A 27,289-nucleotide genomic window follows, 5' to 3' on the forward strand; every position below is an offset into this window, starting at 1 on the left:
CAGCACAAACAACACGGCATCCACTTATGGATTGTGTGAGATGGATTTCATTTATCAGAATGAAGGACTTCTGTTCAACAAAGACTAACATTTATAAAACTGGTATTTTTAAAATGACAAAGAGGAAAATGGTATTCACAATGTGAAAATTAACAAGGGGTTAATATCTACAACACACAAGGAACCTTCTCAAATCAAGAAGAAAAAACCAGAAACCTCAGTAGACATTGGGCAAAGGAAGTAAACAGGTATTATAAAAATGGAAGTACAAAAAACTAAAAAGTATTTGAAGAGATGTTCAAATTTATTAATAATCTGAGATGTGCATTTTTAAACAAACTTGTGCTCTTAGAATGATAAAACCCAGAAACTAGATAATATCACATATTTGTGTGGATCTGCTCACACGGAACCCTTGCACTGCCAGTGGGAGTGTAAACTGCGATCAAATTAACTGCATACACACTCCTGACCCCAAATTCCACTCTTTCACCAGCATTTTTATAGTGTGGGGGTTTGTTTATTTTTAGCACATAAATATTTAATCCATCTGGGATTTATTTTGTTGTAGAGTATAAGTATTGAGCAATATTTATTTTCCCCAAATGTTTGGCCAGTTGACTTAACACTTTTGGATGACACTACCTTTTCCTCCACTGTCTATCATTTACTGACTTCTTATAGATTCCTGGGTCTGATCCCAGGTTTTAGGTTTCTAAACAGTGTATCTTGGGGTTGCCAAGCAGTGACCCACTTGGAGAATGTTTAATCCCTCTTGTGCTTTGTGCTTTGATGTCAAGAGTCATGTACTAGCTACAGATCCAAAGGAAAAACAGTCACAGAAACCAAGGGCTGTTTCCTCCTGATAGTTATAAATTCCTGTTGGATGGAACTCTGGTTTCTGGCTTTTATTCTTAAAGGAGCGAGCCCCGTTCACATTCCTCCATCCTGGTCTCCCAAACCTCTTGTAGCATCTTGTTCCATCTCTTTGACGCAAGAAGTTACACTTTTATTATTCAATATTTATTTATTTATTTGGCTGGGCTGGGTCTTAGCTGCGGCACTCAGGATCTATGATCTTCGCTGGGGAATACCGGATCTTAAGCTACAGCATGGGGCAGGAAATGGCATCCCCCTCCAGGACGCTTGCCTGGAAACCCCCATGGACGGAGGAGCCTGGTGGGCTGCAGTCCATGGGGTCGCTAAGAGTCAGACACGACTGAGCGACTTCACTTTCACTTTTCACTTTCATGCACTGGAGAAAGAAATGGCAACCCACTCCAGTGTTCTTGCCTGGGGAATCCCAGAGACGGGGGAACCTGGTGGGCTGCCATCTCAGGGGCCGCACAGAGTCGGACACGACTAAAGCGACTTAGCAGTAGCAGCAGCAAGCTACAGCATGTGGCTGGAACCTGGGCCGCCTGCAATGGGAGCTCGGAGTTTTAGCCACTGGAATACCAGGGAAGTCCCAAGAAGTCAAATTTTACATCTCTCTCTGTCTCCCTGTCTTATTGAGTGCCCAATTCATTCTGTTTCAAAAACGAAGTCTGAAGTCTTGAACAGAGTTTGGAAACCAGAAAACCTCTCTGGAAAGTAGCAATTTAGCAACTTGAAGATTTCACACAGACCAACAAAACAATACAAAACAAAAAACCCACCTTCAGTACTGTAACGCCTCTCGGTTCCTAACAGTGAGCCTGGGGGCACTCCCGCGAGATCACGCGTTCTTCCCGTGCATGCTCAGTCCAAGAAACAAGATGTCTGCCCACAGAGGGTTAACACCCTGAGAAGCTCAGACACCTGAAAACTATCTTCACATCAGGAGAATCAAGTCACATTGCCAGGATGCAGCAAAGTGTGTTCTTCTTGAAGAGTGTCAGTCACTTTCGTCTTAAAAGATGCAGACAAGCACTTAAAGGCTGTCAATCATTTCCCTTGAGGGGAGACAAGAAACTTTTAACATATGAATTGCCAATATTTTTCCACAGTAAGGTAAGTAGAAAATTGCTTTTAATGTTAAAAAAAATAAAATAAAATTGCTGGACCAAAAGACCAGGTTTTTTCCACGAGAATATTTGGAATAGTATTCATTACCTGTCAGATGAAATAATAATATTGGGTTGGTCAAAAAGTTTGTTAGAGTTTTTCTGGGAGATGTAAGGGAGAAACTTGAAAAAACTTAAAAAAAAAGTTTTTCCAACCCAATAATGATAATAATAGACTTATTAAAGCATAAAGAAAAAGATCTCGTCTGACTTCCCTTGAAGGTGATGTTCCATAAGCAGCCTGGAGACAGATAATATGCCAGAATAGCATGTTTTCTGCTGAAGAAGGCTGACAACCAAATTGTGCTGTCCAATGTAGCAGCCACCAGACACATGGAGCTATTTAAATTTAGTTAAAATTTGATAAAACTAGTTTTAGTCATACTAGCCACATTCCAAGTGCTTAACAGCCCCATGTGGCTAAATGGCTGCTATACTGAATAGCACAGGAGTAGAACATTTATGTTATCACAGGAAGTTCTACTGGACACGACTGATTAGATCTTTTCTACTTAAAGTGTAATCATAGACCAGCAGCTCTGGCCTCTCCTAGGAGCAGGGATGCGCTCCATGGGCATGTGGCCTATAGAAGGGCAAAAGACCTCATGCTTAGGACTCTGCTCGTGGTTTAATACTTTGTTGTCACTATTTTGAAATTGTTGATTTTTTAATAAGAAATCCTGAAATTTCCTTCCCTCTCGAGACCCACAAATGATGCAACCACTTCTGCCTGGGTGCTTGTTAACAAATGTAGAACCTCAATTACATTTGCTGAATCAGAACCTGAATTTTAACAAGACTTCCAGATGACTTAGGGCTTCCCCGGTGGCTCAGCAGTAAAGAACCGCCTGCAATGCAGGAGACACAGGATCGATCTATGGGTCAGGAAGATTCCCCTGGAGACGACATGGCAACTCACTCCACTATTCTTGCCAGGAATATCCCATGGACAGAGGAGTCCGTGGGGTTGCAAAGTGTTGGACTTGACTGAGCACAGATGACTTATGGACATTAAACTTTGAGAACCAGGATCTTGAAGAATAATTCTCAAACATTTTAAATCTACAGACTCTTTCTTAAACTGATTAAAATTTGCACAGACCCAAAGATATAAAATAGATGAAAATAATTTTGCCCATTAGGCAATTATGTAATCATTGATCAGCTTAAATAATATCAGGTTATTTGTGGATCCCTAGGATTTTTTTTTTCATTTATTTTTATTAGTTGAAAGCTAATTACTTTACAATATTGTAGTGGTTTTTGCCATACATTGACATGAATCAGCCATGGATTTACATGTGTTCCCCATCTTGATCCCCCCTCCCACCTCCCTCCCCATCCCATCCCTCTCGGTCTTCCCAGTGCACCAGTCCTGAGCACTTGTCTCATGCATCCAACCTGGGCTGTTTCACCCTTGATAGTATACTTGTTTCAATGCTATTCTCTCGAAACATCCCACCCTCACCTTCTCCCACAGAGTTCCAAAGTCTGTTCTGTACATCTGTGTCTCTTTTTCTGTTTTGCATATAGGGTTATCGTTACCATCTTTTAAAATTCCATATATATGCGTTAGTATACTGTATTGGTCTTTATCTTTCTGGCTTACTTCACTCTGTATAATGGGCTCCAGTTTCATCCATCTCATTAGAACTGATTCAAATTAATTCTTTTTAATGGCTGAGTAATATTCCATTGTGTATATGTACCACATCTTCCTTATCCATTCGTCTGCTGATGGGCATCTAGGTTGCTTCCATGTCCTGGCAATTATAAACAGTGCTGCGATGAACATTGGGGTGCGTGTGTCTCTTTCAGATCTAGTTTCCTTGGTGTGTATGCCCAGGAGTGGGATTGCTGGGTCATATGGCAGTTCTATTTCCAGTTTTTTAAGGAATCTCCACACTGTTCTCCAAAGTGGCTGTACTAGTTTGCATTCCCACCAACAGTGTAAAAGGGTTCCCTTTTCTCCACACCCTCTCCAGCATTTATTGCTTATAGACTTTTAGATAGCAGCCATCCTGACTGGCATGTAATGGTACCTCGTTGTGGTTTTGATTTGCATTTCTCTGATAATGAGTGATGTTGAGCATCTTTTCATGTGTTTGTTAGCCATCTGTATGTCTTCTTTGGAGAAATGTCTGTTTAGTTCTTTGGCCCATTTTTTGATTGGGTCATTTACTTTTCTGGAATTGAGCTTCAGGAGTTGCTTGTATATTTTTGAGATTAATCCTTTGTCTGTTGCTTCGTTTGCTATTATTTTCTCCCATTCTGAGGGCTGTCTTTTCACCTTGCTTATAGTTTCCTTTGTTGTACAAAAGCTTTTAAGTTTCATTAGGTCCCATTTGTTTATTTTTTCTTTTATTTCCAATATTCTGGGAGGTGGGTCATAGAGGATCCTGCTGTGATTTATGTCAGAGAGTGTTTTGCCTATGTTCTCCTCTAGGAGTTTTATAGTTTCTGGTCTTACATTTAGATCTTTAATCCATTTTGAGTTTATTTTTGTGTATGGTGTAGAAGGTGTTCCAGTTTCATTCTTTTACAAGTGGTTGACCAGTTTTCCCAGCACCACTTGTTAAAGAGGTTGTCTTTTTTCCATTGTATATCTTTGCCTCCTTTGTCGAAGATAAGGTGTCCATAGGTTCGTGGATTTATCTCTGGGCTTTATATTCTGTTCCATTGATCTATAATTCTGTCTTTGTGCCAGTACCATAATTTCTTGATGACTGTGGCTTTGTAGTAGAGCCTGAAGTCAGGCAGGTTGATTCCTCCAGTTCCATTCTTCTTTCTCAAGATTGCTTTGGCTATTCAAGGTTTTTTGTATTTCCATACAAATTGTGAAATTATTTGTTCTAGTTCTGTGAAAAATACCATTGGTAGCTTGATAGGGATTGCATTGAATCTATAGATTGCTTTGGGTAGTATAGCCATTTTCACAATGTTGATTCTTCTAATCCATGAACACAGTATATTTCTCCCATCTATTTGTGGATCCCTAGGATTTTATGGAAGAGCTTGAACACCTTTAGTCTAGAATTCTTTGGTTGGAGACAGTTTGCAATGTCAAGACAACACCAATCCTATACCCTAAAACCGACAGACCCCAGGGAAGACAACTTTCTTGGAATACACACACGAGAACCATGGTAACCATGGTATTGTGCAATCTTTGTGTGTGATGTTAGCCAGCCCACATTAGGGCATATAGAAGCTTCCCATTTTGCACTGGGCACTTCACCACATCACCTCATGTACACTTCACAGGGCTGTATAGGAGAGCTGGCATGAACAGCATCTTTCACACAAGTCAGTCAGTCAGTCAGTTCAATTGCTCAGCCAACTCTTTGCAACCCCATGGACTGCAGCATGCCAGGCTTCCCTGTCCATCACCAACTCCTGGAGCTTGCTCAAACTCATGTCCATTGAGTCACTGATGCCATCCAAGCATCTCATGCTCTGTCATCCCCTTCTCCTCCTGCCTTCAATCTTTCCCAGCATCAGGGTCTTTTCCAAGGAGTCAGTTCTTCGCATCAGGTAGCCAAAGTATTGGAGTTTCAGCTTCAGCATCAGTCCTTCCAATGAATATTCAGGGATGATTTCCTTTAGGATGGACTGGTTGGATCTCGTTGCAGTCCAAGGGACTGTCAAGAGTCTTCTCCAACACCACAGTTGTTACACGTAAGTAAGTGAGGTTAGACTGGTCAAGTAACCTACCCAAGCAGAAGCAGAATTTAAACTCAGGTTCAGAATTTGGATTAGGATGGAATGAGTGAAGTGCTCTCAAGTGCAAACTGTAAGGGGAAATGGGCAGAAAAAACTCAGTAATCAAGGTAAATAATATTTAAATTCAATAATTTTAAAGAATCTGAATACAAAAATATCCATGATGAACAAATTGCCATAATTTGAAATAAAGACAGACTGTTGGTTGTGACCCTGCACTATTGTGCAACAGGGATGGCTCCTTTCAGTCAACTCATTGTTCCCAGTACTGCAGGACCGTCAGTCTCCACTGCCTTGATGCCCAAGGTTGACCATAGTTCATGAACAGATTGGACAACACAGACATTATATGCAGTCTTGCTTTCTGATAGAGATTTTATAAACATTTCTCATTTTGTCTGAACTAGAGGAGGATGTTTTAATAAGCGTTTATTAGAGGTCAGGGGCTTCCCTGGTGGCTCAGCTGGTAAAGACTCTGCCTGTAGTGTGGGAGACCTGGGCTCAATCCCTGTGTTGGGAAGAGCCCCTGGAGGAGGGAAAGGCTACCCACTCCAGTATTCTGGCCTGGAGAATTCCATGGACTATATAGTCTATGGGGTCACAAACAGTCGGACACGACTGAGTGACTTTCATTCACTCACTTAGAGGTCAGACTTTTTTCTTTTGCCTCAGGCTGCAAATGTGGCTTGCCACTGCCCAGGTTTGTTAGATTCTAGATTCTGGGTTAGAAAGTCTACTTCGGCCTACACCTGTGGCTCTGAATCCTGGCTGCACATTCAAATAACCTGAGGAACCATCAAAACATCCCCATGCCCCGGACCCATCCTCAGAGTCCTTTTAGTTTGCCTGAGTGGTTCTGAATGGGGCTTGGCTTTGGGTTTGTTGCAAAACTCTCCAGTTCATTCTAATGTGTGGCCAAGGTTAACAATGATTTTGCCACTCTGCACTGCCTCTCTTCAAGGATGACAGAAATCCAGCACACAAAATGAAGCTCTCTCTGAACTTTCTGTAAGGTGAAGTTGGCTGGAAAACACATCCTCTTTCAGACTGGAACAAGAATCATAGAATTTTAGATCTAGATGGTGCCTGAGGAATCATAGATTGTTGAGCTAAAAGGACCTCTAATTAGATTGCCAATCTTACTAATGAGAAAACAGAGGCTCAAATATCGTATGATCTCATTTATATGAAGAATCTAAAAGATAAAACAAAACTAAAGTTCCCAGATACAGAAAACAGACTAGAAGTGGGGGTGGGCAAAATGGATGAAAGTGGTCAAAATGTACAACCTTCCACTTACAAAATAAATCAGCCATGGCAATGTACAGCATGGTAATTATAGTTAATGATACAGCACTGTATATTTGAAAGTTGCTAGGAGAGTAAATCTTAAAAGTTCTCATCATAAGAAAAAAATTGTAACTATGTGTGGTGAGGAATGTTAACTAGACCAATTATGGTGATTTTGCAATATAAACAAATACCAAATCATTATGTTGTACACCTGAAACTAATATGTATAATACTATATGTCAGTTATACCTATGTCAATTATGTTCTGGGTACTTTCTCTGCATAACAAACCAACCCTAAATTTAGTAGTATAAAAGGAAAACATTTTACTATGTCCACGATTCTGTGGGTCAAGGTTTTTGACAGAGCACTATGTATGAGTGCATGCGTGCTAAGTCACTTCAGTTGTGTACAACTCTTTGTGACCTTATGAATTGTAGCCTGTCAGGCTCTTCTGTCCATGGGATTCTCCAGGCAAGAATACTGGAGTGGCCTTCCTCCAGGGGATCTTCCTGACTCAGGGATTGAACCCAAGTCTATGTCTTCTGTAATGGCAGGCTGGTTCTTTAACACTAGCACCACCTGGGAAGCCCCATGTCAATTATACACCTATTAAAAAAAAGAAAACAGTGGGTCAGAAAGATAACCAGACTTGCAAATGAGGGGCAGAGAGAGAGGAGCAAAGGGCTTCAGGAACTCAGCCCAAGCTCTTTGCAAGGCCCTCATGAGAAAAAGAAGTCCCTTCTCTCATCAAAAAGAAATTTAAGCAGCCCCCAAAGTCAGTAGATTTCCCCTAAGTCATAAGAATTATAGTAAAACTTGTCTATTAATTCAGCATGTTAAAACATTTTTTAGAACAAATGTGATCAATTTGAATCCCAATTTATAAGGGGACAGCCTGCAAGCCAAACTGTTTGTTTGATCTGTACAATGCTTTCTACTCAATACTCTGTGATAACTTACATGGGAAAAGAATCTGAAAAAGAATGGAGATATATATATATACACACACACACACACATATGAAACTGAATGTTCACAGTATGCTATACACCTGTCACTAACACAACTTTGTAGATCAATTATACTCCAATATAAAATAAAAATTGAATTAATAAAATAAAAAGTTGACCCAACGTTTAAACATGGAGAGACCTCACCTAAAGTTTTAAGATAATGTACTTCCCGTGCAGGCTTGGAATGCTTGGCACTGGGTCCTGCATTCCTGACCATAATAACTAGCCAGGCCTGAGTCACCGCTGCCCATTGGAGGAAGCTTCCACCCCTTCCCGCTGCAATTCAGGACTCTATGCGGGCTAAAAACGAAATCGGACATCTCCCAAGTGCCAGAATCTTCCACCCATCTATTTCGGGTATTTGCATTGACTCTTTGGCCTGGGTTGTATTTGAGTTTGCAGCCCGTGGTCCTGTTGCCAACATGCCCATCGTTCCCCAGGCATTGGGGGCAGAAAGCAACTCCTGGGCTCTCTTCTGATTGGAAGAGCCGGGCAGGCTCGGTGGTGAGGTGGGTCCTCTACGGTGAACCCCCGGGGGGCTGGATCTTCTATTCTTGAGTTTTGCTGTCAATCATCCTAACACTGCGGACTAACAGATCCTTTCATTGGAAATCTCTGCCCTGCGTCGTCAAGGTCCCTCTTCCTGCTGGCTTGCTTTCCACCCATCCCAGGATGCCCTCCCTCTTTTCATGTAAAGTCCACTCATCCTTCTAGGTTCAGCTTCCTGGATTACTCTGATCCGTGGTGTCCTTTCCCTTCTCAGAAGCTCCTCCCATGACATCATGTCAATACAGAAACCATATGCTCTTTTGATTTCCCCAGGCCGGAGGATAAGCTCCTTAAGTTTGCCTACTTGTAATTCCTTTGAATCCTCCCTAACACCCTGGACGGTGCTGGACAAACAGGATCTTTACAATAGACCCTGTGCTTTTTAAACTCAGGCTTCCCCTCAAACTCCCTCCGCCTTGGGAGCAGGCGATGCAGCTCCCACTGTCAGGCACTAGAGGTCGCTCGGCTACACACATCTCGCCCTGCCCAGGTTCCATGCCGCACACGGAGGACTAGCGCCTCTGGAAGTAGGGCAGGCTCATTTATTTCCTCTCCAACACAGCCTCGGGCCATCAGAGCTTCTGATGTCAGGGTCCCTGCCGCGCAAGCTGCAGAATGAAAACACTGCAAATAAGAAAGGTCACTGCCTCCGCTCTGCACATTTACTTCTCACCTGAAATCTCTGCTTCACTAGCAACATCCCGGCTCAGGCTCTGAATGTTTTTCCTGACTCAGTGTTCCAGCAGGAGGGAGAAGAAATCTGTGACTAGTGCGCACACGTGTGTGTCCTTACAGATTACTGCCTCAGGTCCGTGGTCCAGCGTTGTGTCAAGGTAGGCTTCCATCTGCTCTCCTCTCCACCAGCTCCCAGGAAGGTTCTGACAAAGGCACTGATGCCCCAACTCTGTTTTGCTTTGGCTACTGTTGTTTTCAATGAATAACAAGAATGACCTTTTAAAACAGGCCTTATCAAGTTGTTCAGCCTTGAAGTAAAGGCAGCAGTCAGGTTTTATTTGAGAGACTTGCTGAGCCCAACAATATGAGGGGAGCACAGTAGGTCTGAAAATGGGACAGGTGCCATGGCAGGTGGGAGGGGCAGAAGAGGGAAGACCTAAGGGAAAGCTGATCACGCACACCCAAGGGCCCAGCATGGTGTCACGTTGGCATTGCAGACCGTGACCCTGACACTGGTTGAGTCAGAGTGATTGTAGAGCTTAGCAAGTGACGTGTCCATCATGGAGACTCTAATGAATGTCCAGACACTGGGAAGAAAGCTTGGAGGAGAGAAGACCTGGACCTTAAAGCTCAAAGAACAAACTTTCTGGGCTGGAATAACATATTTCAAGGCCATCTCATTGGTAACTTCTAAATAGCACTCAGACCTCTTTAAAAGAAAGGCCAATTTGTGTGTATGTCATCCATCAAAAGGATGCATTTATTAGTAGAATAGCAACTCTGAAGCTGGACTCCCTGAGTGGAAATCACAATTCTGACATTTGCTAGGCATGACTTAAACTCTCTCTCTCTCAGTCTATTCATCTGAAAAATGGGACTAATAATAACACTTATTTCATGAGGTTAAACAAGTTCCTATATGTAAAGTGCTTAGAATAGCATGTGGTACATAGTAAGTGCATATGTAAATATAAGCTTAAAAATTATCTGCTTTGCACAAAGATCACAATAAAGCCCCTCTTTTCCATGCTTGGCTGTGTCTGGAATAAAGAATGAAAAAGAACTTTTCCAATTTTATACCTAAGTGTTCACAATACCATTTTCAGTTCAACAAGTCTCTCCTTTCCTACACAGTCAAGTTTATAATTATCTTTAAAGTGTTTATTTTCTTTTCATCCCACCTCTCTTTATATAAAAAGTCTGAAAAACGTGGGTAAGGGAACAAAATCAAGAATTGGTTCTTTGAAAAGATTGGTAAAATTGGCAAATCTTTTGCTGTATTGATTAAGAAAAAAAGAGTGAGAGTGCTTAAATAACTCGAATCAGAAATGAAAGAGGAGTCATGACTACCAATTTTACAGAAGTAAAAAGGATTGTCAGAGGGCGCTGTGACCAATCTTGGGCAAGAAATTGAATAACCTGGATGAAAGGGACGAATTCCTAGAAACCCAACCTATCAAGACTCAATCACGAAGAAATAGAACATCTGAACAGAACTATAACTAGTAAGGAAATTTAATCAGTAATAAAAAGCTTCCCAATAAAGAAAAGCCCAAGACCAGATGGCTTCTTTGGCAAACTCTACCAAACATTTAAAGAAGAATGACATCAAGCCTCCTCAAATTCTTCCAAAACTTGAAGAGGAGGGAACACTCCCAAGCTCATTTTAGGAGGGCAACATCTCCCTAATACTAGAGCCAGACAAAGACACTACAAGAAAAGACAGCTACAGACCCTGATGAATATTGATGAAAAATTCTTAACAAGATAGTAGGAAACAGAATTCAACAGCAGACTTAATACTATTAAAAAGTCAATACCACCCAAAATGGTCTACAGCTTCAATGCAATGCCTGTTAAAATCCCAATTTTCTTTTTTTTTTGCAGAAATAGAAAAATCTGTTCTAAAATACAAATGAAATCTCAAGAAACCCTGAATAACCAAAGCAATCTTAAACAGGGCAGTGCTGGAGACCTCACACTTCGTGATTCCAAAATTACTACAAAATCACAAATCAAAACAGTGTTGTACTTGCATAAATACAGATGCCTGGACCAATGAAGAGTCCCTTGGACAGCAAAGAGATCAAAGCAGTCAATTCTAAAGGAATCAACCCTGAATATTCTTTGGAAGGACTGATGCTAAAGCTGAAGTACCAATACTTTGGCCACCTGATGCGAAGAACTGGCTCCTTGGAAAAGACCCTGTTGCTGGGAAAGATTGAAAGCAGGAGGAGAAGGGGGTAGCAGAGGATGAAGTGGTCAGGTAGCATTACCGACTCAATGGACTTGAATTTGAGCAAACTCCAGGAGATAGTGAAGGAGAGAGGAGCTTGGCATGCTGCAGTCCATGGGGTCTCAAAGAGTCAGACATGACTGAACAAACAGCAATAAGAGCAATGAACTGGAATAGAAAACCCAGAATAAATCTCATATACATGGACAAATATTTTTTGTAAATGTCAGGATCATTCATTGGTCAAAGGACAGTCTTTTCCAAAAAATGGTTCTGGGAAAACTGGATATCCACAAGCTAACAAATGAAGTTGGACCCTTATCTTACATTATATGGCAAAATTAAAACTGATCAAAGATCTAAGTATAAGAGCTAAAGCTATACAGTTCTTAGAAGATAATATAGGAAGAAATCTTCATGACATTGGATTTAGCAATGATATCTTGGATATGACACTGAAAGCTCAAAGAAAGAAAAAAAAATAGCTAAACTGGACTACACCAAAATTTAAATCTCTTTTCATCAAAGGATACAGTCCCCTGAATGAAAAGGAAATCCACAGGAGAGAAAATATTTGCAAATTATATGTCGTGTAACAGTTTAGCATTCAGAATATATAAAGAACCCCCACAACTCAATAACAACAACAAACCTGATTTTAAAATGTGCAAAAGATTTCAAGAGACATTTTTCTAAAAAAGATATACAAGTGGCCAAAAAGTACTTGAGAAGGCATTCAACATAGCTAATCATTAGGGAAATGTAAATCAAAACTGTAATGCGATATTACCTCACATTCATTTGGGTGGCTACTATAAGAAAATAGAACAGGAAATAACAAACGTTGACAAGAATGTAGAGAAATTGGAAACTTTGTGCACTGTTAGTGGGAATGTAAAGTGATGCAGCTGCTATGGAAAACAGTATGGCAGTTCCTTAAAAAATTAGCGGTAGAATTACCAGAAATTATGTTTCTGGATGTGTATATACCCAAAAGAATTGAAGGCCGGGCTTCAAAGAGATATCTGCACACACATGTTCACAGCATTATTCGTTATAGCCAAAAGGTGGAAGCATCCCAAGTTTACATTGAAGGATGAATCGGTAAACAAAATGTGGTCTATACATACATTGGACTATCATTCAACCTTTAAAAAGAAGGACATTCTGACACATGTTACAACATGGATGAACTTTGTAAACACTGTGCTAAATGAACTAAACCAGTCACCAGAGGGCGAATACTTTATGATTCTAGTCGTATAAGGTACCAAGAGTCGTCAAATTCATAGCAAAAGAAAGTAGAATGGCGGTCCCCAAGGTCTGGAGGGAGGGAAGAACAGGAAGTTATTGTTTCTGGGGTGCAGAATTTCCATTTTGCAAAATGAAAAGAGATCTGGAGATGGATGGTGGTGATGACTGCATAACCATATGACTGTACTGAATGCCACCAAACAGAACACTTACAGTGGTTCAGGTGGTAAATTTCATGTATTATGTATGTTGCCAGAATGAAATAACCTGGATAAGAACATAATCAACCATTCATTCCTTCAACAACTATTAATAGTTCCTGAGGGCCTGTAATGTGCCACGCTCTGTTTCAGGTGCTGAGATGCAGCGGTGAGACAAACGCATGTCCTGCACTATGAGAGCTCTAGTCTAATTGGTGGGGTAGGGTTGGGCAGGGCACAGGCAATACACAAGAAAACAGAGAAGTGGGCAAGGCAGTTTCGATACCGATGAGCGCAAGGGCAATGAACAGGGTGATAGGATAGGAATAACTTAGAGGCTGGGGTTTACTTATGATGGGCTGACCAAGCAAAACATATCTGAACAATGACATGTGAGCCAAGATCTGAAAGAGGAGATGAACTAGACATGCAAAGAGCCTGAGTAGGGATAAGATGTTGTTGTTCAGCTGCACAGTCATGTCCAATTCTTTGCGACCCCATGGACTGCAGCACGCCAGGCTTCCCCGTCCATCACCAACTCCAGGAGCTTACTCAAACTCATGTCCATCGAGTTGGTGATGCCATCCAACCATCTCATCTTCTGTCACCCCCTTCTCCTCTTGCCTTCAATCTTTCCCAGCATCAGGGTATTTTCCAATGAGTCAGTTCTTTGCATCAGATGGCCAAAGTATTGGAGTTTCAGCTTCAGCATCAGTCCTTCCAGTGAACAGTCAGAGTTGATTTCCTTTAGGATTGACTGGTTTGATCTCCTTGCTTGGTCCAAGAGACTCTCAAGAGTCTTCTCCAGCACCACAGTTCGAAGGCATCAGTTCTTCAGTGCTCAGCCTTTTTTATTGTCCTGCTCTCATATCCATACACGACTACTGGAAAAACCATTGCTTTGACTGTACAGACTTTTGTATACAATATGTTAAGATAAGATAAGCAAGTGCAAAGGCCCTGACATCGTAAAAGGCTTGGGAAATCAGGGAACACAAGAGAGACCTGGGGCTGGAGCAGGAAGTGAGAACGGGACAGAGTGAGTTTGGAGAGCTGGGCAGTGGCTACATCATGTAAAGCTTTGTTCCCTGGATAAAAGGGTGTTGATTTTATTCTGATGAGAAGCTACAGAACATATCTAAACAGAATAGAGACATGATCCAATTTTTGTTTCAAAGTATGGCAATAAGAGAGAAAGCAGTGAGCACAGTAAGGAGATGAGAGGCGATGGTGGCTTAAACCAAGATGAAGGCAGCAGCAGTTGTTGTTGATCAGTCACTAAGTCGTGTCTGACTCTGTGGCCCCATGAACTGCAGCCTGCCAGGTTTCTCTGTCCTTCACCATCTCCCAGAGTTTGCTCAAACTCATGTCCATTGAGTCAGTGAGCAGCAGAGATGGAGTGAAGTGGATGGATTTTAGATGTATTTTTGAGTTAAAACACAGAATGGCTGATAGTCTGACAGTGGAGGCTGAGGGAAAGGGAGAAATTAGTCTTTATTTCTCGTTGCTTTTGACATGCGTGAATGTGTGGATATTGGCATTTACAAGAGAAAGAGCAGAAGACAGTGAAAGAAGCAGCCCGGGCTAGGAGAAGAAGGTTTTGGTTTTGCACGTGTTACATTTAATGTGAACATCAGATATCCAAATGGAGATGTCAGATCGGCGTTTATGTACACAAGTTTGGGATCCAGGAAAATGGCCAGGCCTGGGGAAGTAAACCTGGGAGTCATCAGCGAATAGATATTTAGAGCCAAATGCCTGATTGATATTATTCTAGGGAGAGTGGGTGTTCTGGATATTTTACATGGCCCTTTGCCTGGAATGGAGTGTATGATTGAGCCCATTAGTAAGAGAGTCTCACAACAGTTTCCCACTAGAAGCAATTTTTCTCTCCTGGATCAGATGTGCACGTCTGGGTTCTATAACACACTGAGGAAGAGGGAGAACTTGGTTGAGGGTGTGTGTGTCTTTTTTTTCCATCCCTTCTTCCAAGACTGTGTTCATTGAACAAGTTTTCAGTGAACGCCAGACGCAAATGAATCGAATTGCTTTCCTCTTCCTACTCTGAGCAAAGCCCTAGATGGCGATTATGGCAGGCAGATGAGAAAAAGAAGTGTAATTCTTCCCTGTAAAAAGCTTAACTACTCAGAAAGAAAGGAAGTTAGTGAAAGAGTAAGATAATCATAGGTAAGGCATTATATGGGTTCAGTGAAGGAAAGAGAAACTAGTTACTTTATTCAGAAAAAAAGGATGGATGAAGTGAACTAGGTGCATAAAAAATTGTGGAAGATTTCAGGAGTTCACTTTCAATGGGCCCCGGGACTGACTCCTTTAACATTAAAGAACTGACCACCAGGAAGCTAGGCACCAGTGCATCTGTTGAGTTCAAAACCTTGCCTTAACAACTGCTATTCAGGAATCAGTAAGTTGGAATCTGGAAGTGGCCAGCACTGGGCAATTATGGAAATTGTCTCTTCACACTGAGAAAAACTGGGCAATTATGGAAATTGTCTCTTAACACTGAGAAAAGCTGGATACTAGGATCTAGAACACTGAGTCCAGCCATGCCTCACCCCACCCCACACCCCCTACACACACACATACACACACACACACACACACACACACACACACACACACACACACACACACACACACACACACAGCTTCCTTTCAACACCCAGGAGAATGGATGTGGAATATTGCTGAGAAAATATTTTGCATCCTCATAACCCTTTCTGTCATTTAAACCAGCCAAAAAGTAGGGGAATATGGTCCCCACCTCACTATAGCCTTTCAAACCTAGCACAAGTTCACCTGCTTGTCAAAATCTGTTTCCTGTCCTGAATCCTAGATGAAACAGTCTGAGAAATGTGCTTTTCAGCCTTCTTGCCTCTGAGATTCAGAGAGGTACCCTAGGAGTGGTTCTTCCCTGGGAGTGAGTTTCCTGCCCTCTCCACTGCCCTGGAGACATTTGGTAATGTTGGAGACTTTGTTGGTTGTCATAGCCGGAGGGTGAATGCTACTGGCGTCTGGGTAGAAGCCAGGGATGTCATTAAACTCTGCAGTACACATGATGGCCCCTCATGACAAAGAATTATCTGGCTCCAAATATCAATGGTGCTGAGGTTACAGAAACTTTGTTATAGAAAGAGGATGAAATAGAAATTAACTAAACCTAACCGTTGTGTCAAACAATGGTGAAGGACCCAGATTAGTTATACAAATAATTAGTCTCAATGGGATTTTTATTTACTTATTTTTAATGAACATCAATTATGCAGGAGGTGGAGAGGGTCCAGAATTTTTCATGAATGCCATGGGGAACAAATTGCATTCTGAAGATGGTGAAAGACTGAATCACTATATGCTGAGACAGGAAAGTAGGTGATAAGAGTCAGGAAGGGGAAATAACCTAAGGCTTGAAGTTAGGAAAGAAAAGCCATGTTTGCAAGCTGCAAGGAAGATCAGCCTGACTATAGCAGGAAACTGAAATTATGAAGTTTTGAAATAGGTGTTTAAACAGGTGGTATCAGATTGTGAAGAGCTTTGAACATCTGGCTGAGAAGTTTGGACTGTAGTGTGGTGGAGTGGAAAGTCTTAGGAACCAGGCAAAAGAAATATTGCAGCCTGCCTCCACCTCCTATAGTGAGATCCTGGAAATACTTTTTACCTTTTCCCTAGCTAGAGATACTATGATAGCCATCTGTGCTTTATGTAAGATCAGGATAGTACATGATCCTATTCCTCTTTTGACAATAAGGACTGAAGGAGACTTGTCTCTTCCCCAATTCAAGAAGAAACCAGACAGTTCTACAACCTTACGAGCCAATCTCTCAACGCAACCACAGTGCTGGGACATCTAGCCTCTTAGTCGACAGCCAGGCAAAACAGTAAATGGAATCACATTGTTTTTTCCATTTTAGAAATATTTCAGTTTATTTAAATTGTCAAGTAGAATATGAAACCAAATTTGTACCTATTACCAGAGAATGGACTTAACTGGGGTTTAAGGAAAAGTTTCTACAAAGGATCACAAGAGACTTACGGAAAAAGGAGTAAAGCCCTAATTTTAAACAAACAGAATTCATGTTTCAAACAGATTAGACAAAAATTGATATATACCCCACTTCCCCTTTTTTTATATATTTGGAAAGTACAGATTAAACAAAAGGTAGCTGTATCCTTTGTGTATACAATGCAGATTATAATTGTGCAAACAACAAAGCTGTCAGTCTGTTACCCCAAAATTCTAGTGTTTGGGGCCAGGGGGTTAGGGTATTTCTATTACTTTACTAAACACACTGAGATCATCTGTATTTGTTTTTATCTCTCTCTCTCTTTTTTTTTCTTTTTTTGGTTATAGCCATCTTAGTGAGACTAAAGACTAAAGTGGTATTTTTTTGTGACTTTGTTTTGCATTTCATTGCATAATAACTAATGACTGTGAACATCTTTTCATGTGTCTGTTGGCCTTTTGTATATCTTATTTTGGAGAAATTCTATTCAATTACTTTGCTCAGTTTTTGAGTTATTTGTTGCCTTGTAAGAATTCTTTCTATATATTCTGAACACTAAACCCTTAACAGATACATGATTTGCAAATATTTTCTCCCGTTCTGTGGGTTATCTTTTCAGTCTTTCAGTGGTGTCCTTTTGTGCACAAAAGGTTTTCATTTTAACCAAGTCCAGTATATCTATTTTTTTCTCTTGTTGCTTTTGCTTTTGGTGTCCATCTAAGAAAACATTGCAAAATCCAAGGTCATGGAAATTTATCCCTCTCTTTCCTTTTAAGAGTTTCATAGTTTTAGCTCCTATATTTAGATCTTTGATCCATTTTGAGTCATACTGTCTTTTGAATTATCTTGCCTTCTGTAGAACTCTGTTCACAAGTTGCCCTACCAACCTCCATGTCCCAACCTCCTCTAACAAGTGTTGCCTGCTCACTACCTTCCCACAACGGTCTATTTAGACCTTCTTTCTCTGGATAGTGCCCCATTCTCCAGATCTTTGTAAAAGTGCCAGCCACCAAAATCTTTCATCGTGCTCCCTTCAGGTTCCCTTCAAATTCTGTTCTTTGCTGTTGGCGGTGGAAAAGAACTGAAGTAACTGATGGTTTCTTAGAATTCAGAAGAGCTGATCAGTGGAAGACTTTGCCCTTTCCAAGATAGATCACAGTTTACTAGTGGACATTTTTAATAGACTATTTTTAGAACAGTTTTTGGTCCACAGTAAAAGTGAGAGGAAGGTACAGAGATCTCTTATATCCTCCCTGCTCCCACACATGCATAACCTCCACCATTAGTAACATCCCACACCAGAGTGACACAGTTATAACAATTGATGAACCTACATTAGCACATAAAAACCACCCTAAGTTCATAGTTCATGTTAGGGTTCATGCTTGGTGTTGTATGGGTTTTGACAAATATGTGATGACATGTATCCACAATTATGGGCTTCTCTGGTGGCTCAGTGATAAAGAAGCCACCTGCCAATGCAGAAGACATGGGTTCTATCCCTGTGGGCTATAGTCCACGGGGTCATAAAAGAGTTGGACACTAACTTAGCAACTAAACAATAGCAAATGCACCATTATTGTATCATGTGGAGCAGTTTGCTGCCCTAAAAATTCCCCATGCTCCACCTATTCCTCCCTGCCTCCTCACTGGCCCCTGGAACCTACTGATCTTTTTACTATCACCATTGTTTTGCCTTTTCCAGAAGGTCATGTACATGGAATCATGTAGCCTCCTAAATGGACTTTCAAAATCCAGTATTGCCTTATTTCAAGCACAAATCCACAAACTCTTTGAGGAAAGGGATTGTCTTCTCATATGTCCAGGAGGCATTTATTATCTACAGAACGTGTGAATGAATTCCTAGTGATGACACATTTCAATATCTTAGCAATCACAAAATAGGCAATACCTTTGGAAAGAAGAAGGTTTATAATGATCTTCTAGTGGGAAGTTAGCGATGAGAAGAGTCTGGGATCACTTTTGAAAACTTAGGTGATATTCTTCTAACAAAGTCTTGGACTATCCACCAGTCTAAGACACGACGACACTTTAAGAGACAAGGGCACAAATAGCAATTGCCACTGCAAATGAGATAGTCATTGTGGCTTGTAAAATTTCTACATGATTTCCTGTGATATTGCTCATTCACTCTTAGGCTATCCGGGTGGGTTCAGAATACAGGAATAAAGAACCACTTCTACCTTCATAGGAAAATGAATAATTCTTTCCAAGCACTTCAGAATGTCCTATTCCATGATGATAAGATAAATATCCCATTCTTTTCCCTCAGAGAATCCCCTGCTTTCTGTAACATTTCTTCACAAAATTGTTTTGCCAGTTTTGTGAATACTCAGTATTAGGGTCAATTTATGTTTTATCTTAGAGTTGTTTATTATTGGAATCTTGAAAGAGCTGAACATGTCTTTGGTTAGTCAAAGATATTTTACTTTGGTGATGTAAACACAACAAATTAGAAAAGCATTTAATGTTGAAATTATGGGAGATCAAATATTTAATGTTCAACAGTCAAACAGCAGAGCAATTAATTTACCAGGAATTTTTACATAAGATAAGAGCCATGACTAAAAAAATACCTATTATTTCAAATGTTGGTCAACTCAACCAACAAACTAATTATTGCAGGATGTGTGTGTGTGTGCGTGACAGAGTATGTGTGTGTGTGTGTGTGTGTAAAATTGCCAACCATTTCCCCTTGAAGAACTGAACATTGCCAAAAAGCATTTGCAATATTGAAAAAAAAGAATTTTTTTTTTTTGCTTATAGTTGAGAAAGCAACTTATTCTATCTTCTCCTTAGTTGGCTTCTCTGTGTGTGTTCTGTTTATTTATTTTGGAGACTGTAACTGGTAGGAGGACAGGACCCATGTCATCCTAGTTCATCCTAAAGGGAAAGAGGATTGTTGGTGGCTTGGGAGGAAGGGTGGGACAAAGGGGGCGGCGGCTTAGCAAATAATTAAGTAAGAAGTAAAGCCTCTTGCTTCCTGTAGGCAATAAAAGACCAAGAAAATATTGGAAAATTGAAAAGGATTATTCTCATTTGACATTTCATAGGTCCCACCATGAAATTTACATGAACAGATATTCTGTAGAGGCTTTGCCTGCCAGGGGAGTGAGGCTTGGAGGAACAGGACTAGGGGATGGAAGTTGCAGTGAATCATTTAATTGCAGAAGCGGTTGGCCTTCATCTGTTCCTCTGACTTGCTCTTTCTTTTGTGTACATGCACACACACACACACACACACACACACACACACACACTCTCTCTCTCTCTCTTTGTATTTTCCTTCTTTTTCCTCTTTCTCTCAGTTTCTTTTTCTTTTTTAAGTAATTAATTTATTTTAATTGGAGGATACTTACTTTACAGTATTGTGGTGGTTTTGGCCATACATCGACATGAATCAGCCATGGGTGTACAGGTATCCCACCACCATCCTGAGCTCCCCCCCCACCTCCCTCTCCACCCCATCCCTCTGGGTTGTCCCCGAGCACCGGCTTCGAGTGCCCTGCTTCATGCATCGAACTCACGCTGGTCATCTATTTTACATATGGTAATAAACATGTTTCACTGCTGTTCTCTCAAATCATCCCACCCTTGCCTTCTCCCACATAGTCCAAAAGTCTGTTCTTTACATCTTTGTCTCTTTTGCTGTTTTGCATGTAGGATCATTGTTACTATCTTTCTAAATTCCAGATGTATGTGTTAATATACTATATTGGTGTTTCTCTTTCTGACTTACTTCACTCTGTATAATAAGCTCCAGTTTCATCCACCTAATTAGAACTGACTCAAATGCGTTCTTTTTTTTTTTAAATGTGTTCTTTTTTATAGCTGAGTAATATTCCATTGTGCATGTATACCACAACTTCCTTATCCATTCATCTGCTGATGGATATCTAGATTGTTTTCATGGCCTAGTATTGTAAACAGTGCTGCGATGAACATTGGGTTACACGTGTCTCTTTCACTTCTGGTTTCCTCAGTGTGTATGCCCAGCAGTGAGATTGCTGGGTCATATGGCAGTTCTATTTCCAGTTTTTTAAGGAATCTCCACACTGTTCTCCATAGTGGCTGTACTAGTTTGCATTCCCACCAAGAGTATAAGAGGGTTCCTTTTTCTCCACACCCTCTCCAGCATTTATTGTTTGGAGACTTTTCGATGGTGGCCATTCAGACTGGCGTTAGATGGTACCTCATTGTGGTTTTGATTTGCATTTCTCTGATAATGAGTGATGCTGAGCATCTTTTCGTGTGTTTATTAGCCATCTGTATTTCTTCTTTGGAGAAATGCCTGTTTAGTTCTTTGGCCTACTTCTTGACTGGGTTGTTCGTTTTTCTGGTTTTGAGCTGCATGAGCTGCTTGTATATTTTGGAGATTAATTCTTTGTCAGTTGTTTCGTTTGCCATTATTTTCTCCCATTCTGAAAGCTGCCCTCAGCCTGTTTCTTATGCATTATCTCATTTCTTTGGAAAATACGTACTTGAAGCATGTGAATATTTTTGCATTTAAGAATCAAAATTGTATTTTTCCCTCAAAAATGTAAAGCAGATCAAATGTTTTCTGTATCTTTCACCCTGGTCTCTCCCCACACCCTCCTCACCCCCTGTAGGTTGGTTGTTGGCTGCTTCTTTTACTTATAGCTTCCTTACACACTAGGTGAGTGATACTTAACAGAAAACTCTAACCCTGTGCAAGAAATACTAGTGGAGAAAATGTGTGAGAAAAATGTTACTTTGGAATACCTCTCTTTGCTGTTTAATTTGTTTATTCCCTGCCTTATGCCAGAAATTAAGGATCACTCACAAAAATAGGAATAATTTGGAAAGATACAGTAAATTAAAAGCAGATCAGAAGTTGGATAAAAGGAAAAATAAAGATGGAAACCAGGAACAGATCATGTTTTAAACTTGCTCAGATCGGCTCCTCTTTTTCTTTTAGCTGACCAGATGTATTCAAAGAGATTGTTTTAGCAAAGCCCCCCTTTGTCAGAGGTAGCAGAGAAGATTATCTTCCTTGGAGAAAAGATTGTCTGGATTTCTGTTTTCTATTTAGTTGCTGTATCAGTAAAGTGACTGAAGCAGTTACCTTTGCTGGGAGAAGGTTCATCAGACACAAAATGAAGAATTAGGGGGCATGAAGAAATGATGTGAGGCCAGAATCAGAAAAAAAATAAAGAGCTTGCAATCTTTTGACGTCTAGATAGAGTTTGCATGACACGTTATGTCCTAGGAGACTGTTCAGCACGTGCATTCATTTAGTGATTTTTTTTTTTCCATTTATCTAAATCAGGATTTCTCAACCTCAGCACTACAGGCATTTTGGCTGGATAATTCTTTGTTGTTTGGGAGTGTCTTGTGCATTGTAGGGTGTTTAGCAGCATCCTTGGCCTCTGTGGACTAAATGCCATATCGCTCCTCAGGTGTGACGAGTAACAGTGTCTCTGAACATTGCTCAAAGTCCCTGACATGGCAAAATTACCCCTTATTGACTTAAATGTATTCAAACATTCATACCAGGCATCCTGTGAATTGGAGAGATACGTGTTTTCTTCCTTCACGGAGCTTGAACTCTTTATTTGCAAAATGAAATGCATGAATGTGGACATTAAGTGAATGGAGGAAAGAAAGGATAAATTCAGTTGCTGTGAAGATCAATTGAGAAGACCCACAAAAAATGTTTATGGTAAACCTTGGCATATTGTACATGGTCGATCAGTGTTTACCATTAAAAATGTTCATTACTATTGCCATTGTTACTGTCAGCATTGATTTAAAGCATGGTGTTTTTCAATATTTTTTAATTGCTTTCTCTCTCTTAATCATCACAATTTAGTGGGTCATTGTTGGTGTTGCTCCTATTGTATAGATGAGGAAACAGAGGCTCAGAGAAGAGATGGGTCCCATTGATAGCTGGTAAACAGTAGGCTCAAGACGCAAGTGGCTCTAGTGGTAAAGAACCTGCCTGCCAATGCAGGAGACACATGAGATACAGATTCAATCTCTGAGTTGGGAAGATCCCCTAGAGAAGGGCATGGCAACCCACTCCAGTATCCTTGCCTAGAGAATCCCATGGATTCTGGGGGCTATAGTCAATAGGGTCTCAAAGAGTTGGACATGACTGTATTTCTGAGTTAGTAATAATTGAGTTACTAAACAGTAGGTTCAAGACTCAGTCTAGTCAAATCCAACTTTTTTCATCTCCTCCATACTGTCTGCTACAAAGAGAAGAACTGGCAGGACGAATGCCACAGAGTGAGACATCCACGCTGCATATAATTGTGATCAGCTGTGGACATCTGTCTTTTCTTTCAAACACAGCTCCTCCTAGACCACCATGTTATATTGTTAGCAAATGAAAATCAAAAGCCAGCTTGACACCCTTGTATTTTTTTCTAAAACTATCTAATATTCATCTAAGCCTGTGTTCAATTAAGTCGTGTCCGACTCTGTGACTCCATGGACTGCAGCACGCCAGGCCTCCCTGTCCATCACTAATTCCCAGAGCCTGCTCAAACTCATGTCCATCGAGTTGGTGATGCCATCCAACCATCTCATCCTCTGTGGTCTCCTTATCCTCCTGCCTTCAATCTTTCCCAGCATCAGGGTCTTTTCCAATGAGTCAGTTCTTCACATCAGGTGGCCAAAGTATTGGAGCTTCAGCTTCAGCTTCAGTCCTTCCAATGAAGATTCAGGACTGATTTCCTTTAGGATTGACTGGTTTGATCTCCTTGCAGTCCAAGGGACATAGGAGAATGAAAAAGCTGGCTTAAAACTCAACTTTCAAAGCCTGCGTATCCAGTCATAATCTCTGTTCAGAGTAGCTGCATTAGTAGCTGCATTAGTAATGCATTAGCATTAGCATTAGTCATCTTAAGATGACTCTTAAGAGTCATCTACCCTTTGTGTACACATAGTAGGGGCAGCACAGAACCAAGGTTTCCTATCCTATGTCAGAAGCACACAGCCTTTCCCAAGAAAACCTTTGGCACACTACAACTATGTCATGAATCATTTCTAAGATCAAGGTATTGCCATCTGTGCCGATGGTAGTTGTTACATGAGAGATAGAGTTACTGGGCCTTACTGTTCACACGCCCATGTACCAATTTGTTCCCATGGAATACAACTTCTGCAAAAACCAGTTGGTCATGTGAGACCCTTGACTACCAATGCTGAGTCCTCAACATTGTGAGTTACCAGGGCTGGCCGACAAAGAAGTGAAAGATGCTATTAGAAGGCTGAGGAATAGAAATCACGAAGTAAAGGACTCGTCATTGTTCCATGAAGATGTAACAAAAATTAGTTTTGTTCTGAATGTCAGATTTGGATTTGGGAAAACATTGACCTTTACCATCAGAGAATCAACAGAGTTATTTCCCCTGTACAGTTAGTGGCTCCCCCCCAACCCTCCCACTTTATTACCACCACGCCGCCTCCCTCCACCTACACATACAGACCAGGAAAACATTTACAGCTGGTGAGTATTTTAGCAGTGTGGTTTTAAAAGGTATTTTAAATTTTTTCTAGAGATCATCTTTCTGACATGGATAATGCTACATGATGGAATGAAGACCTCCAAAGAGCTATTCCTATTAATAAACTGGCTGATAAAATGTCAGAGTGAGCCACTGTTCTGATTCTCAAGTAGCAAACCATGTTGTAAGGATAAAACTTCTCCTAGGAATGCACCAGGACCTCCTCCGCCTTGAAGAAAAACATATTTTTTTTTTACTGTTTAAAAATTATAATAAAGGAAGGACTAGGAAGGAAAATTAAAGAGAAGCAAAGAAATGAAAATAACACTAGACACCTTTAATTTAGGAAACTTGGGAGATCTTCCTGGTTATTTAAAATTTGTTGGGTAGCAGAACATATACATTAATCACAAATACCGTGTCATCAGTTCAGTTCAGTTCAGTCGCTCAGTCATGTCTGACTCTTTATGACCTCATGAACCGCAGCACTCCAGGCCTCCCTGTCCATCACCAACTCCCGGAGTCCACCCAAACCCATGTCCATTGTGTTGGTGATGCCATCCAACCATCTCATCCTCTGTCGTTCCCTTCTCCTCCTGCCCTCAATCTTTCCCAGCATCAGGGTCTTTTCAAATGAGTCAGCTCTTCGTAGCAGGTGGCCAAAGTATTGGAGTTTCAGCTTCAACCTCAATTCCTCCAACGAACACCCAGGACTGATCTCCTTTAGGATGGACTGGTTGGATCTCCTTGCAGTTCAATGGACTCTCCAGAGTCTTCTCCAACACCACAGTTCAAAAGCATCAGTTCTTTGGTGCTCAGCTTTCTTTATAGTCCAACTCTCACATCCATACATGACTATTGGAAAAAGCATAGTTTTGACTAGACAGACCTTTGTTGGCAAAGTAATCTCTGCTTTTTAATATGCTGTCTAGGTTGGTCATAACTTTCCTTCCAAGGAGCAAGCGTCTTTTAATTTCATGGCTGCAATCACCATCTGCAGTGATTTTGGTGCCCAGAAAAATAAAGCCAGCCACTGTTTCCACTGTTTCCCCATCTATTTGCCATAAAGTGATGGGACCGGATGCCATGATCTTATTTTTCTGAATGTTGAGCTTTAAGTCAACTTTTTCACTCCTCTTTCACTTTCATCAAGAGGTCTTTAGTTCTTCACTTTCTGTCATAATGGTGGTGTCATCTGCATATCTGAGGTTATTGATATTTCTCCTGGCAATAGTATATATCATATATACACATGGATTATGTCCATCAATCATTTACTTGATGCTTCTAAACACAATCCTAAATTTATATGCATCCCATTCAAGAACTTTTCAAAAAAATTATTGTTCCTGGGCTTGAACTGGTAGAAGGGGGAATGACAGGTCTGGGATTTACTTACTCTCTGTCACTGTGGAAAAGCTTGAGCATTTGCAACTGTATGTCAATAATTTTTTTTTAATCTGCTAAATATGCTAGTATTTCCCTTTAAGGTAAATATTAATTTCTTTTCAATTAAAAAAAGACACTAGAAAAAATAGTTTCAGTAAGTTATTTATCTGGCTGAGTTTCAAATTTCTTGCCTGTAATATGTGAGTGGTGCTAATAGTTAACATTTATTGAATATTGGCCACATTCCAGACCCTCTGCTTTGTGCTTTACATTCATTATCTCAGTTAATACTTTCAACAATCCTTTAATGTATGTTTTAATATTATCCCCATTTTCCAGATGCAAAACTGAGACTTAAGGTCAAATGAATTGTTAAAAATCCCACAACTAATGAATGTCTTGGTAGGAATTCAAGACCAGGTACAACATAATCCAGAGTATAAACTCAACTATGTTCAATAAAGTTAAATAACCCTTCACATATCCAGCAGAGTAGAGTGTCTGTTGAAAATGGTAATAAACTGTGGCTGTGGATTTTAAAATAAAATCTGCCTTTAGGTATCTTTGCTTATGAAAGAGGTTCTCAACTTTGTTGTATGTTCAGATCACAAGGTCTATCTCAAAACAAAACAAAACAAAACCTTTGCTCACATTTCCTCCCATACAAATGAAATCGATATCTTTGGAACCTAGGTATATGTTTTATTTTTATTTTCAGAATCTTTGAGACCTAGGTATGTGTTTTATTTTGTATTTTTAAAGCTTCTGGAGTTCTGATTCCCAGTAAGATGGAGAAGCACATGCCACCCCATCTCTCCCACTGACTGCAATTATAAAACTTGAACAGATTGCATGGAGCAGCTATTTGAGGGTTCTGAAAAGTAAAAAGTAATAAGAAAAAAAGCAGGTGGATTGGGGAGGAATACCAGAATTCTCAGTCCCACTAAACTGTCAAAAGATAAAGCATAAGTTTATCTTTTCTTTCTTTCTTTTTTTCCACTTGAACTCAAGGTGTCCTGAAACCCAATGGCACAGACAGAAATATTTCCACAAGAAGCCCTTTATTTCTAGCACAAGAAGAAAAATGGTCTCCCAATATATAGACAGAGTAGGAGAAATCTTGTTTTTATAATATTCTCTTTTCTTTTTTCTATTCTCTTGATCCTTAGATCCCAGTGACCAGTAGGCACTTTGAACTTTAAAGGAGGGAGTCCTTCCTCTCAGGTGAGAAGAACTGTGGTCTCAAGAAGGTAAGGGGAACTCTCCTACGTATTTTTCTCTCTCTGTCTTCTCACTTCTCCGCCCTGGTTATGGGTACATAGTAAGAAGTATGTGACAGAGTAGACAAATAAAGCCTCAAAAGACCATAAAGGGTGCCTCAAGAAACTAGCATG

The 27,289-nt window shown here is 40.5% G+C and overlaps 1 long non-coding RNA gene across 1 annotated transcript in view; it reads left to right on the forward strand.

Moving 5' to 3' along the window:
* The first annotated feature begins 1,782 nt into the window (after positions 1 to 1,782).
* LOC122697842 overlaps positions 1,783 to 27,289 on the forward strand; it is a 65,882-nt gene continuing 40,375 nt past the window's right edge. The window contains exons 1-2 of the long non-coding RNA XR_006342181.1: positions 1,783 to 1,992; positions 27,065 to 27,145. This is a non-coding gene — a long non-coding RNA (uncharacterized LOC122697842). The remainder of the gene's footprint in view (positions 1,993 to 27,064; positions 27,146 to 27,289) is intronic.

The sequence above is a fragment of the Cervus elaphus genome, chromosome 7, assembly GCF_910594005.1.
Source record: "Cervus elaphus chromosome 7, mCerEla1.1, whole genome shotgun sequence".
Classification (NCBI taxonomy): domain Eukaryota; kingdom Metazoa; phylum Chordata; class Mammalia; order Artiodactyla; family Cervidae; genus Cervus; species Cervus elaphus.